The sequence below is a fragment of the Rhinatrema bivittatum genome, chromosome 2, assembly GCF_901001135.1.
Source record: "Rhinatrema bivittatum chromosome 2, aRhiBiv1.1, whole genome shotgun sequence".
NCBI classification, from domain to species: domain Eukaryota; kingdom Metazoa; phylum Chordata; class Amphibia; order Gymnophiona; family Rhinatrematidae; genus Rhinatrema; species Rhinatrema bivittatum.
The window spans coordinates 305,673,200-305,688,101 of NC_042616.1; the positions used below are offsets into that span (position 1 = coordinate 305,673,200).

A 14,902-nucleotide genomic window follows, 5' to 3' on the forward strand; every position below is an offset into this window, starting at 1 on the left:
ACACAATCTCTGTTTCCAGAAGAGCAGCACCAGGCTTCTCTGCAGGATACAGGCTCTTGAAAGTAAGATCGTCCAACACTGGGAAATCGTGGGCTTCTTTCTCCACATATACTACATCTCCGAGTGTCCTCGACAAAAGCAATGACCTCAGGCAGTGCACGGATCCAATGAAGGAAGCAGAACTCTTGAAAGCTAGGAAGAAACGAATAAAGTGCCATAAGAAGGTGTCACCTACAGCTTGTCTGCTGACCTAACACAGGCCACCGATATGATAACGGCTATTGGCCATTACCAACCTGAGCTGGCTTTGAACTATGCAGAGATGACATCTAATATTCCCAGGTCAATCTGCCACGCTATCCAGTCTTCTCCCCACCCCCGAAAAGGAGCTGCAGAAAAGAATAAGAAACAGGGAAAAAAGGTCAGTGGAGAAAAATAGAAGAAAAAAAAAAAGAGGGAAAGACTGGGAGCACTTTGTGACTGTTACTGTGTATTTACTGATAGATTCCTATGGAACTGAGCAACTCCAGATAGTCAACAAAAAAAAAAAAAGAAAAAACTACATCTGTATTTCCACTTATTCTCTCCTTTGCACAGCTCCAAAATTTGGCAGAACCGAGAGCTCTATGTATATTATTGCATCCTTGAGAATGACCAGATCGCCTTCCAAAAAAAAAGAATCCCCACTGTATATATTTGTTCAGCAACAGCAGGAAAGATGGCCGCCCAAGACTTCCTCTCTTTTCTGCTACCATGAGGTAATAATCAGGTCCAGAGCCTACAGATATTCTGTGACATGTACAAAATATTAAACAGGATTTTGTCCTTACACAGTACCAGCAGTCTATGGCAGCATTTTTGCTGGTCGAGGAGTGGCAGCTATTGCAGGAGGAAACAGACCCATGCTGCAGTTGTCTTCTGCGGCCGCATAGGCACTGGCTCCCACAGCCACAAGTGGGATGTTCTTTACTGCCCTAAACCACCAGGCCAAAACGTCCTGGCAGCAGCTTCATTTTGGGCCCCACAGCACTGCACACTGCTGTTGCTTCCGGGTACATGAACAGACTGCTGGCACTGAACGGCTGGCTGGGCCAGGAGAATAAACATGGACAGTGGGCTCAGTTGAACCTCAAGACTACTCCCATTCCCACTCTATAAATAAACAAAAAAAGTCCAACAGTTTACTGGCTATAGCACCATGAAGGAGGCTGCAAGACGCAGGTCCCTTAAAGGGGCATCATATATTTTCTACTGTCACCAGGGTTGGGATTCCTGAAATGGGTGAGAGGGTGTATACTCCCGTCGCACTTTAATCATGGAAGGGACTCCATGCTTTTCAGTCACAGGAGAGAATGCCGCCTCCTCCACTCTTCCGGCATCTCTCCCAACTCTACCAGGCCACATCAATTTAGTTCGTCAGCCAACTGGTCCCTAGCATCAAAAAGGCTGAGAAACAGTGGTCTATACTTAAAATATTTCTTTAGCTCATACAGTTTCATTTGTATCTCAAGGCGAGTTACATTCAGGCAGAGTATGTAGGTCCCAATCCCCAAAGGGGTCACGATCTAAGATTGTAACTGAGACAATGGAGGGTGAAGTGACTTGCCCAAGGAGCAGCAGTGGGATTTGAACCCTGGCTTCCCAACCTGCTGCTCTAACCTCAAGGCTATTCCCTCCACTCCTGAAGTTTGCTAAATGTTTTCTTCCACTAAATTCATCAAAATGCAGACTGTGAACTCATCTGAAATTGTGGCAGGTCAATACTATTTTAGTCCAGGTTCCAGGAAAACTAGCCTTATAAGATCATGATGTCCGTGTCCCCACCAAATAACTATTGAACTGTTCATCCAATTTTATTCAAATTTCTGGTACAGATAGTATTAGACCTAGTAACCTTCAAATCATGTTTTATGTCCCTCCCCTATGCTATTTTACCTTAGTTTCCCTATAGGAGAGCAGGCCACAACTCTCTCTCTATATATATGCTAATAGATGTAGATATAGATGGGGAGAGGGGGGTGGGGGTTGAAACTGTGTGCACTGGGCAAGGCCAGGGCAGCTCAATGACATTGCAGTGTGCTCTGCCCCCCCCCCCCCCCCCCCCCCGAGATTTCAACTAAATTGAACTGGAGAAGATTAAATCTCCAGAGGGAGGTGGCTATAGCATGCCATAATCTCATCAAGGATTTTTAAACCTGCCCTGCCATTGGTTAGCTCTGAGCATTCTGAAAGCTAACTTGCTTCAGAAAAGAATAGAAAGAGTGAGCATGACATGTTCACATTCGTTTCCCTGGTATAAGAGCATCCGTTCCATTCTGGAACCTGTTCGCCGGAATCATACTAAATACCTGCATTTTCCGTAGAGCACGCTGCATTGTCCAAGATCTACTAACAGGTAGTCCTTGTGTGCTTAAAACTGAGAAGTCTGTTCAGTGGAAATGTATTTCTCCATTAACGCCCATTTCCAAACAATAGACAAATCTGTTTAAATGTGTGTGTTCTCTCTCTACAGATGACGTGATTACACACATACACATTTTACACCCCTTAATTACTGTTAATGACGACTTACATAATATAATACAGAATCATTTGGTTTTCTTTATTGATATTTAGCTCACGTCTTTGTTAAGGCTGCCATTCAGATCCCTCTGATCTTCCAGAGATCTTTCATTCCAGGGCAGGTTGAAGAGAGAAGGGTTTCTATACAACAGTCAGAATGCACCTCTACAACAAGTACAAAGCAGACAATAAAAAGCGACAGAGAAAAGGCCACATAGCTCAGTAACGATCTCAGTAGCCAGCCTTCCCCTGATCCCTAGTGCCAAATGAGCAAGAAGCCTTTCAAGGTCAGCCCTCACTCCCTGAGGTGACGGGAGCTCTGGCTAGGACTTGCTAGTGATGCCTACAAGATAAGGTGTTTTGCACACACAAAATTTTCACCCCGTGTCTATTTTTGTATTTTATTATAAGTAATTTCCTGTATAACCACTCAGCAATTTAAATTTTATCAATATATTTATCCATAATGTTTCAAAAAATTATTAAGGACGACGGGAGATTGTTTCATATGCTTCAAGTCACCACCCAGGTGCCATATTTGTAATGTAATCATTAACAAACCTTCCGCCTCCAATTTTTAATCAAACTCAAGATAAGGTGAGCAGCTTGAACCAAGGCTTCCCGGTAGATTCATGCTTCCTTGGTCAAGAGAGCTAGGGGTTGTTTGGGGGGGGTTTTTGTGTTCTTAGTCAAGTTTATGTATTAATCTAATCTGCCCTCTGACAGCAAATGAATAAATGCATCCCAACGGTAAATACTCAGCTTAATGAAGAAATTACTTACCTGATAATTTCATTTTCCTTAGTGTAGACAGATGAACTCAGGACCAGTGGGTTATGCTCCCTTGCCAGAAGATGGAGACGGAGCAAACTGACGTCACAGTATATAAAACCCTGCAGTGACCCCCAGCCTGCCAGTATTCTTTTCAAAAGCAGTTGTGGACAGACTAGAAAAAACTTGATTAAAAATAGGCAATCATAAGAGAATTTAACCAAGAAAGCCTGAACTCACATAAGAATCTAGGTACCCCAATCTAGGGACTGAATGAACATTTATCAGTAATCTCTTGGGATCCAGAGCCCCAAAGGAGGACTATTGACATACTCATGCGGCAGCTGAAGGCGGAAAGCTGAGTCCATCTGTCTAAGGAATATGAAATTATCAGGTAAGTAATTTCTCCATTTCCTAGCGTGTAGACAGATGGACTCAGGACCAGTGGGATGTACCAAAGCTATTCCCGAACAGGGTGGGAAGCTGCCCACAGTCTGGTCAACACCGTACGCACAAAGGCTGCATCCTCCCAGGCCTGCACATCCAGACGATAAAACCTGGAAAAAGCGTGTAAGGAGGACCAATGACACTGCCTGAGCCCTAGTGGAACGAACCCAAACCTGAGTAGGCAATGGCTTTGCAGCATCCACATATGCAGCCATGACCACCTCCTTAATCCAGCAAGCTATTGTAGCCTGCGAAGCTGAAGCGCCCTGCTTACTTCCACCATAGAGGACAAATAGGCAATCTGGATTCTGGAAAGGTTCAGAAACCTCCAGATACCGCTCGACAAGTCTCTCAACATCCAAGAGGCAAAACTCCTTCACATCCCTGACCTTATCTAGGGCTGGCAAAGAGATGGACTGATTCAAATGAAAGTCCGAGACCACTTTGTGTAAGAAGGATGGAACAGTATGCAGCTGTAACGACCCTGGAATCACCCAAAGTAACAGCTCCTGGCAAGACAAGGCCTGAGGCTCAGAAATTCAATGCACAGAACATATAGCCACCAGGAACACAGTCTTCAAGGTCAACAACTGCAAGGAAAAGCTACACAGTAGTCAGAACATAGGGCACACCCAAAAAAGCCCAGCAGAAAGTTAAAGACTCCACAATGGAACCGGTAACCTCCCTTCAAAAAACAGACCACATCAGGATGAGACGGCAAGGAATCACCATTCACCGGGCCTCTGAAACGGGCAAGAGCCATAGCCTGAACCTTCAAGAAATTAAGGGCCAATCCTTTGTTCCACCCATTCTGCAAAAAAAAAAAAAAAAAAATCCAGAATGAGTGGAATCTTAACTGAACGAGGAAGAACACCACGCTCCACACACCAGGCCTCAAAAAATCTCACTGAACCCACACATAATCTAAGGAAGTGAAGAAACCGCGAGCGTAGAGGAAGGTGGCAATCACTGTGGAGGAATAACCACGCTTCAACAGGTGAGCCTTCTCAAGGGCCAAACCATAAGACAGAACAGAGTCAGATCCTTATGCAACAGGACCCTGCCTCAACAGATCCCTGTGCGGCAAGAGATAAGGGGTGTCCCCACCAGGAGTCTTCGCAAATCCACATACCATGAACACCTGGGCCAATCCGGCACCACCAGGAGTACTAGCCCCCTGTGGCCTTCGATTTTGCACATTATCCTTTCCAGCAATGGCCATGGAGGAAAGGCATAAAGCAATCTCTCTTCCGGCCAGACTTGTACAAGAGCTTTGCCCAGGGACCATTGATCTCTCCTGCGACTGTAGAATCGAGGAACTGTTGCATTGCGAGAAGTCACCAGTAGGTCTAGTAACAGAAGGCCCCAGCAATCCATAATCAGCTTAAATGCCTCGCCTGACAACACCCATTTTCCTGGATCCAGATTCTCCCTGCTGAGAAAGTCTGCTCTTATGATGACTTTTCCTGCAATGTGAGAGGTGGAGATCATCAGTAGATTTCCTTCCGCCCATTCCATAAGCTGGTCTATTTCCTGCAATACTTGCTGGATCTTCATTTCTCCCTTACTATTGATGGAGGCCACAGCCGCTGCGTTGTCCGACATCACGTGGACTGCTTGAGTCTGCAGCCTGTGGCAGAACTGCCAGTATGCCAACCGGACCATCCGAGCTTCCAGGCGATTGATGTTCCAGTGGGACTCTCCGGCATTCCAACACCCTTGGACAATCAGCTCCTGACAGTGAGCTCCAACCCTGGAGACTAACATCTGTTGTGAGTACCAACCAGGTCGGGGAGGATAAGGAGACTCCCTTTCTCAGAAGGGCCTCCTGCAACCACCACTGGAATCGAGAGCAGATTTCCATCGGCAAGCGGGCCAAACCAAAACACAGTCCTGATACTGTGGGTTCCAATGAGAGAGTAGAAAGCACTGAAGAGGACGCATATGCACCCTTCACCCACGCACCACATCCAAGGTTGCTGCCATCAAACCAAGCACCTGTAGATAGGACCACACCATCAGGCATACAGCGTGCACCCCTGAGACATCAATTTCTGAATCCAAACTTCCAGCAGGAAAAATTTGTCCTGCCCTGGGTTGAACCGAATCCCCAGATACTCCAAATACTGGGATGCCTGAAGACTGCTTTTGGCCAGGTTCACCACCCAACCAAGCTCCAGCCCCAAGGAGGAGATTACTCTTCCTGAGACTTGGATCGAATCAGTCGTTCAAGAAGGGGTGCACCAGGATCCCTCTCTTCTCAAGGCTGTCGCTACTACCACCATCACCTTGGAAAACATTCTGGGGCGGTGGCTAGACCAAAGGGCAGTACCCGAAACTGAGAATGGTGTCCCAACATTGCAAAACATAGAAAACGGTGTGCCAAGTGGATGGAAACACGAAAGTAGGCTTCGGCCTGATCAACTGAGATCAGAAGTTCCCCCGACTCCACTGCCATTATCACAGAGCATATGATGTCCATGCAAAAATGAGTCACCTTCAAATGACGGTTGAACCTCTTGAGATCCAGGATGGGACGAAAGAAACCCTCCTTCTTGGGCACAACAAAATAAATGGAATATTGCCCCATACTTTCTTGAGATGGGGGCACCAGAACTGACAGCTCTCAGCATGAGGAGCCTTTGAAGCGTAAACTCCACTGCCACTACCATGAAGACATCCTGAGGAATACTGTGAAATTCCAGCGCATCTCTTTCTCATATCACCTCCAGGACCCACTGATCCGATGTGATCTTACCCCACCTCCGATAAAAGAGAGGCGCATCCCCCTATTTCTTGTTCCTGAAGGCAGGTCTGCAAACCTTTATTGAGAAGCTCAGGAAGTTTTGCCATCCGAGTCCGCTCCTCTCCTGGGCTGACTGGGAGGAAAAGGACAGAGACTTACTGAAAGGCTGAGTCCTCTGAAAGGTCGACCCTCAGTAGGGATGACACCATTTGGAACCCCAGAGATGACCCCTCATGCCAAAGAAGTGCTGCAATTGCTTCACATCCTCCAGCAACTGAGGAACTGGAGGGTTGCCCCACTTACTGGCCAGTTTACCAACTCGCTCCCAAATAAGAGTGAGCCTTGAAAGGGCAGCTTCATAACATTAGCTTTGGAAGCTGCGTCAACTGACCAATTTTGCAACCAGAGTTGACGTCTGGCCGCTATCAACGAAGCCACTCCTCTGGCTAAGGTACGGACCAAATCGCAGCCTGCATCTGCTAAAAACGCAGCAGCGGACTCCATAACCACTCTGGAATTCCCTCCAGAATCAACCACTTCCTGAGAGAGAAGCAGACAAGATCTCGCCACTAGGGCACAACAGGAAGCAATCTGTAAAGTCATTGCCACTGCCTCAAAGGCTTGCTTAAGGATAGCCTCAATCCTCCTATCATGCACATCCTTCAAAGCCACTTAGAGAGGGCACATACCAGTGCATCCACTTTGGGGAAAATGCAAACGCTCTCTCATAGCCAGATCCAGGGTGTACAGACTTTAGACCCCCTTTAAAATTTGCCTCTGGGGCGTCCCATTCAAGATCAATCAATTTCTGGATGGCATCCATCACTGGGAAAAAAAACAAGAGGCTTTACATAAGGAAACCAGAATGTGATTATTCTTCTTCAGCTCTGACATGGCATCCAAATCAGGAATACCCAACCTTTTCAAAGTCTGGGAAATTAGGGCCAGCAGTTCATCTCTATGAAAGAACCCTAACATGGTTCAATGTAGTTCCGGAGGAATTTCCCCATCTTCCAAGGAATCAGGATGTCTCATCAACAATGCCATCCGGGTTCCTGTCGGGAATACCTGCAAGGAGCCGAGATGAGCTCCGGCGCTTTAGGATAGGACTGGAAGAGGGAAAAGCCACTGGCTGAGGGTCTGACTTGACAGGATTGGGTGAGGCAGAGGACTGCGCCTGAAGGAAAGCTTGTAGGCCTTGAAAAAATTCCAACCAAGAATAAGCAGCCAGATCCAGACCAAGCCCAGAAAGAACTGGAGAGAGGCCCACAGAACTGCCCTCTCCTGCAGAAGAGCCAGTCAAGGGAGAGCCATGATCTGGAGTCCCTCCAGCCAAAGCCATAACCAACCCATCATCAGAATGGGAGGAGCCAAGCTTAGCAAAGTCTGAGGAAGACAACTCTCCAGGAGTGTCCAAACAGCACTGACACGTTAGAAGACAGGTTAGGCTGAGAAGCCCTAATATGACAGGCCACACAAAGAGAAAGGCACCTGGGCTTCATTTACCAGCACTATCGCAATGGTAAACGTGCATCTGAACGGCTCGCACTCAAAAATTTATGCACACAAAAATTAAGCACCAGAGAAGCAAGCACAGCGTAGCATACACACAACTGGTGCGCCAAGCTAAAACGTTGAAAACAGCTCAAAAGGCGTGCGCGCAAAAGGCGCACCCAAAACTGAGCGCACATGTGCACAGAGCCAATGCACTGCACACACCAACGGACTGTAGAGAGCAGCAAAGCATGCAATGAAGTGCACGAAAATGTAGCTGCAGCCTACCATGCGGCGTACAAGCAAAAAGCCTAACTGCGGGGCCTAGCCCCCTGGAGCTGCTCAACCCACCATGCTGCCCAGTTCCCCAACTCCAACGGGACCCATGTCAGAACGGCATGCCGAGCACGGAGATCAGAGGAAGTCCTAAAAACCCCTCTAATTGTCTCTGTATCTGAAGATAAAATGTCTGCTTTTTTTTTTTTATATACCTTACCTGAGCTCAGCGCTTACCGGCTGAGTACAGAGATGGTCTCCAGCTGCGGTGAGGTGAGGGCATCGGCCGTCAATGCCATGCTCGGCCTCCTGCACCCACTGCCATTCAGCTGAATGAGCAGCTAAGTCCACGACGGGAAACCCAGCTACCAGACCAAGGCACACTTCTGAGGGACCACAGAAATCACCTCAGGAATTCTCAACTCGGGGAGGGACCTTTAGGTATCACTGCAGGAGAGCGGGGCTCTCTTTTCCTGAATTTAGATTTCAAATTTCTCCTTCCAAAAAAACCCAAAGCAATCCCCATAGGGAGATGCACGTCCACCATCTGCTGGAGACAGAGAATTTATATATATATATATATATATATATATATATATATATATATATATACTGTGATGTCAGCTTGCTCCATCTCCATCTGCTGGCAGGGGAGCATAACCCACTGGTCCTGGAGTCCATCTGTCTACACACTAGGAAATGGCCAAGGTGTTGGATTGTGATTACAGATCACCACATGATTTTTCAGACAAACCCCAGTATAGGTATTTAACAGCCTACTGTCAGGGCAAAGAGTGCCCCAGCCAGCCTGGACCCAGGGCCTGTTTGGCTTGGGGTATGTGTACAGCCACAGAATGGCTTTGAGGAGGCCAGCCTCAGCTTACTCATAGCCTGTGGTATGGTATGCATCTGCCCCAGAGGATCTAGACTGGTCCTCAGAGGATTCAGTTAGTATACTGGCACAATAGAAGATGTTCCTGATGTCTAGAAGGCTCAGACGCCAAGAGATGGTGTGGGATCCTAATGAAAGACCCTGTGTATTCTAATGTTCCGTGATGTGAAGATATTGAGCTCTGTGTTAACTTTGAGGCCAATGTAATCAGCTGAGCATTTAAACTGTATGTGGAAATTCAGCGCACTGTTTCTTAATGCACACACTAAAAATAAATGTTTAACTCCTAATGCAGTAAACTGTTATAGTAATGCACTGGAGTTAAGTGTGCTAACAGAAAAATATGCACACAATGAAATGGGAAATAGACTTCTGCATAGGTTCAACACACATTTTAATGGAGAAAAAAGGTTCACTCATGAATCATGTTTTATATGCATGAAACATGATTTGTGAACCCAAAATAACAAGCACACAGAAAATAAATAGTAGGGTTGCATGCGCACGATCCTCCTCGGAAGTTAAAAAAAAAAATATAGCAGGGCTGAGCAGTGATCCCCCTCCCTCCCACCCAAGTTAAAAAAAAAAAAAAAAAAGTAATGGTCATGCCCTTAAAGTTAAAATTTGTAAGGCACAATTCCCCCCTCTCTCACCCCCAGAGCTACCATATGTTGCAGGGAACCCTAGTTGGAAAAAAAGAGCACCTTACTTCCTTGCACTGGAACCTGGAGGAGAGGACATTACCCCTTCCCACTGGGCTGCTGTCAATGCCAGCACAGCTCTCAGTGGGTTTATTAATGGATAAGGCAATAACAAAAACATTGCCTGACTTAAGATGCACTGACATCTGGGGACCAATCAGTGGCGAGTGAAGTGAATAAATGAATATTAAATAATGCAGATACAAAAGAGCTGTACCAGCACTGACAGCAGCCCAGTGGGAAGGGGTCATGTCCTCTCCTCCAGGTTCCCCCTACAGCATTTGGGAGCTGGGAGGAGGGGGGAGCAGAGGAGGAATTAGATGTGCATTGCAAATTTAAACTTTGGGATGTGGGGAGATTGAGAGTTCAGCCAGTACCTTTATGGTTTATTTGTTTTGTGTTTGTTTTTCTTTTTTTTTCTTTTTTTATATGGGGTAGGTAGGGAAAATTCACATGCTCAGCACGCTCAGCCTTTTCTTTTTTTTTTTTATGAACGTTTGTAGGGCGAATGATCACCTAGTTAGACCCAGCTATATTATTTTTCTGTTTTACTTTGGTGGGGGATGGTAAGGAGAAGGATTGTGCCCCACTCCACCCCCACTACGTTTTTCAAATGTTTGTGTCTTAAGTGGATGATTTGAGTTTCCCCAATGACTTTGCAAGGAAGTCAATGGGATATTAAAGCATTTCTTCACCTCCAGAGTAGAAGTAACATTTTAGCACTAAACAGGAAGTAAAATATGTTTAGCACACTTTCCTGCATTGGAAGCGCCAAGTGTGCTAAAATCAGCTCACTTCGGGGCGGATTTTCAGAGCCCTGCTCGCCTAAATCCGCCCAAAACCGGGCGGATTTTGGCGAGCAGGGCCCTGCGCGCCGGTATGCCTACATTCAAAGAGGCCTACCGGCGAGCGCAGACCCCGGGACTCGCGTAAGTCCCGGGGTTTTCGGAGAGGGGGCGTGTCGGCAGCGTTTTGGGGGCGGGTACGGGGGCGTGGCTACGGCCCGGGGCGGTCCGGGGGCGTGGCCGCACCCTCCGTACCCGCCCCCAGGTCGCGTCCCGGCGCGCAGCAGGCCCGCTGGCGCGCGGGGATTTACTTCTCCCTCCGGGAGGCGTAAATCCCCGGAGAAAGGTAAGGGGGGGGTGTAGACAGGGCCGGGCGGGTGGGTTAGGTAGAGGAAGGGAGGGGATGGTGAGGGGAGGGCGTTAGAGGATTCCCTCCGAGGCCGCTCCGATTTCGGAGCGGCCTTGGAGGGAACGGGGGTAGGCTGCGCGGCTCGGCGCACGCCGGCTATACAAAATCCATAGCCTTGCACGCGCCGATCCAGGTTTTTAGCAGATACCCGCGGCTCCGCGCGTATCTACTAAAATCCAGCGTACTTTTGCTTGAGTCTGATGCGCAAGCAAAAGTAGGCCAAATCGCGCTGTTTAAAAATCTACCCCTTCCTTTTTAGCACATTTTTTGTTCTCTAAAATCTTCCCTTAAATTAGATATAATTTCAGCACATCAAAAAAAAAAATAAGCCTAGCACAGCTTATTACATTGGCCCCCTTGTAAGTAGACCTCTTCTCCCAAGTTCTCACTGTGTCTGGCCATGCAAAGGGATTATGGACCTGCTTGGGATAAGACAGACTGGATTTAAGCTTTGCCCCAACTCGGAGTGTATGCAAACTTCTTTGAAGTTACCTGCAGTGCATCATAAGTCTCGGAATATCTACCTTCTAATAAATCAGCATTGACAGGCAGTGTAGTTTGCACTGCAGGGGCTACAGAAACTTATTTTTGTAGCTTATACAAGAAGAAATATGGACAGTTACATATGTTATTAAGTGCCACAGAGAAGGGCCTACGGTGTGAAGAATCACTTGCATGCATCATACCACCTCCAGTTTCTGAACCATTTAGTCAAATGCGCATCAGCAAATAACCTTCTATTTTTCTGGTCAACCGTTATTTCCACATTCAAGTGGAACATCATGGCAACTGCACTACTTAAGCCAAGGCCTAGAAATCAAATCAAACCTTTTACAAATAAACCCATGTCACCCAGCAGGGAGTTCTCCTTGAAAGGCACAATCCCACCTGTCCCATTCTATCAACCATCGTGCCCCCCTGCGATTTCAGACTTAAGAAGCCAGTATGGATCCCACCTTTACATTCCCTACCCTCGTTCCATGCCTTTTAGAGCAAATGGCCATTCCCAGAGCGTAAAAGCCACTCCAGTCTCCCAGGAAACCAGACTAACAGTAGCTTGAGCAGAAAGGTAAGGGGGCCATGCTGGAAGAACTTGAAGCTTGGTGCTCCTGAGACTGCAGGTTCTAACTGCAGCACTTGCCATCCAAACGACGCTGCCTGAGCTCTGGTCTCTTCCCCAGTTCCAAAGACGTGCACTCTTAAAATGGACTAAGCTTTGTTCTTTCCCAATGCCATCTCTTTCCTCTTCAGTTGAAGGAAAGGTCTCCCAAATTGGAGAGGAGAGGAGAGGGGCAGGCTCCCCCCCCCCCCCCCCACAATGATATAAGCTTCCTTATGGTGGCATCTGAAACACATCTCTATGTGTTGGGCATTTTTTCTCGCATTTGACTAGGCCATTTTTGTCTCATTTTAATCACCTCCTAAATTCAGGATTTTCTTTAGTTCAACCTAAAGCTTCTCCTGCCCATGGCCGGGATGGTAACATGTTTCCTATGATGTGGTAGAGCCACAGGTGTATTGCTGAGGTAGTGCAGAAGCAGTCATTCCAATCTCTTGACAACAGCATGCAGAGGAATCTTCTACCATCTCATTGCTTTGCAGATGTAAGTTGCTTTCTTAGCAAGCACCTACAATCATCCGCAAGATTCAAGCTTTTAACTATCATCACTTCTGCACACACAGTTAGTACTTCAAATGCTCTCTGGGCCCAACACACTTGTGTTGCCATCCTCAATATGCGGCATGACGTCAGAAGAGTGCATTACAGGAGTCAGACACCGCCAAGAGCACACTCCTGCCTCATTTCATGGCTATACAGAATTATGGGAGGTTGATACTCACCCAGCTGGACTAACCATGGGATTTCAAAACCCTGTTGCACTGACTAGCTCAGATAAAGCTGAGTGATTTTTTTTTTTTAACCGGATTAAAAGACTTTCCCAGATAAATCTGGGCCAAACCTTGCCAGATAACTTACCTACCTTATGGCACCACCAGACTTATCAGGATACCATAAGCAGATAACTCTAAATATCAAAATTATCCAAGTATGTTTTCTGGATAAGTCTGGTCATGCCAAGAGACTGTTTAGTTATGCAGACAACTTTGATTTATCTTGGTGCATTCAGTCGTGCAGCCACACCACTGAATATCCAGCTTAAAATCATCCAGAGAAGTTCATCAAGATAGCTTACCCAGACTGCCTGCAGCTGAATATTGAGCTCCTCAATGTTTTGGTGACCTGGAGAGCTACATAAGCATCAAATCACTCGAGAGTCGGGACTGAGGGAATAGATTTGTATTTTTATACTATGCAGCCTGCTAGGCCTGTCCTTTACCGGAAGGTTCATGGTGTAGCCTCAAAAAAACAAAACCCAAAAAAAAAATCCCCATGAAGAGACAGGAAAAAATGGATGGAATCAGGCCCACCCCCAGCAGTATGCAAGGCTGCCCTTTCTTTCTGAGATCTTAACTGAGCTGAGTTGGAATAGGGCTGTGCAAACACACCTGCCCATTAGATTATCACTGCAAATCAATCTGTCACCTCAGGCCCCCAGTAATTCATTACCTTAATCCTGTTATCACATGGGGTCCACATCCTAGGGGCAATCAGATAGAGCCAGGTTTGGAGAAGAATGGGGAAAGGGCGTACTGCAGGGAGGAAGGGCAATGCTAATTAGGTATCAACACAAGAAAGCAGGGGGACAACAGAGGAACATTCCTCTGCCCTGCATTCTGCACTGGCAGGAAAGCCAGTGCCCCGGAGCCCAGAGTACACACACCATGCTCAGGTCCTGCCCGGTGCCTCGGTGGCTGTGCTATGCACCTCCCAGGCTGGGCTGCTTTTTCCTGACCTGGTTGGGGTAGAGGATGCTGCAGAGACAGTGCTCATGGCCTCTGGGGAGATGGGAATTTCAGCAACACCTGGAGGCCAGACTGAGGATCTTACTTTAGAGCAAAAAAAAAAAATAAAAACAAAGAAAAAATTCTGGGTAATTCCAATTCATCTCAAAGCCCATGGGAGCAGAAGGAAAGTGGTACATCAACAATAAATGAATAAAATAAGCTTCCCCTGTATATCAATTTATCATAGCTCACAACACTGCATAGAACTACTCTACAACAGCATGACAAGGCAGTCAGGGAAAGGATCAGGAGTTTGTCATTAGTGCTTGCAAAAATGCAATTCAGGGCTCCTGTTTTCCCATGGCTTCCACGAAAACAAAAGCGGAGACCTTTGCTCAGTAATTTACCCATAGTACAGAAGGCTGCAACTGTGCTGCAAACCCAGGCACTGAGCCGATGTCACATGGAGCTTTACCAAGGAAAACAAGACGTGACCTGGACGCTGCTATTTCCACATGAGATTTCAGCTTGCACCCCTTTTCCACCCCATGCCTGCGTGCGCTGCTGGCAGAGAAGGGCGGAGTCGTAATGAGACGAGGACTATGCTCAGGGAAGTAAAGCAAAGGGGTCTAACATCGCAGGAGGCAAAACATTGGCAGCTGCCTTTCAGCAAATGCAGCCTTCTTTAGGGAGCAACCTTGGACATTTCAAACTGGACATTTTTGCAGCAAAGGAAAAAAAATAGTCTTACAAAGCTAAACACTTTTATAGCCAGAGAAAGACCACTCAGAACATCACAAATCCCAGGCATATCCATTCAAGTTCCTGGCAGGTCATTAATAGTCCGCATGAAATAACACATTTTGATTACAAATGGCCTTGCGTTTAACTGCAAACCTGGCTATTGTTAAGTAAGAGCTGAAAGGCCAAAGTATGCTATAACAACTTGGATGCAAACAAATCCATGCAGTA

The 14,902-nt window shown here is 46.8% G+C and overlaps 1 long non-coding RNA gene across 1 annotated transcript in view; it reads right to left on the minus strand.

The window, feature by feature from the left end:
* Positions 1 to 14,902, minus strand: part of LOC115084609 — a 21,921-nt gene continuing 7,019 nt past the window's right edge. Inside the window, exons 2-3 of the long non-coding RNA XR_003854608.1 lie at positions 297 to 389; positions 1 to 192 (exon numbers count right to left, since the gene is read on the minus strand). This is a non-coding gene — a long non-coding RNA (uncharacterized LOC115084609). The remainder of the gene's footprint in view (positions 193 to 296; positions 390 to 14,902) is intronic.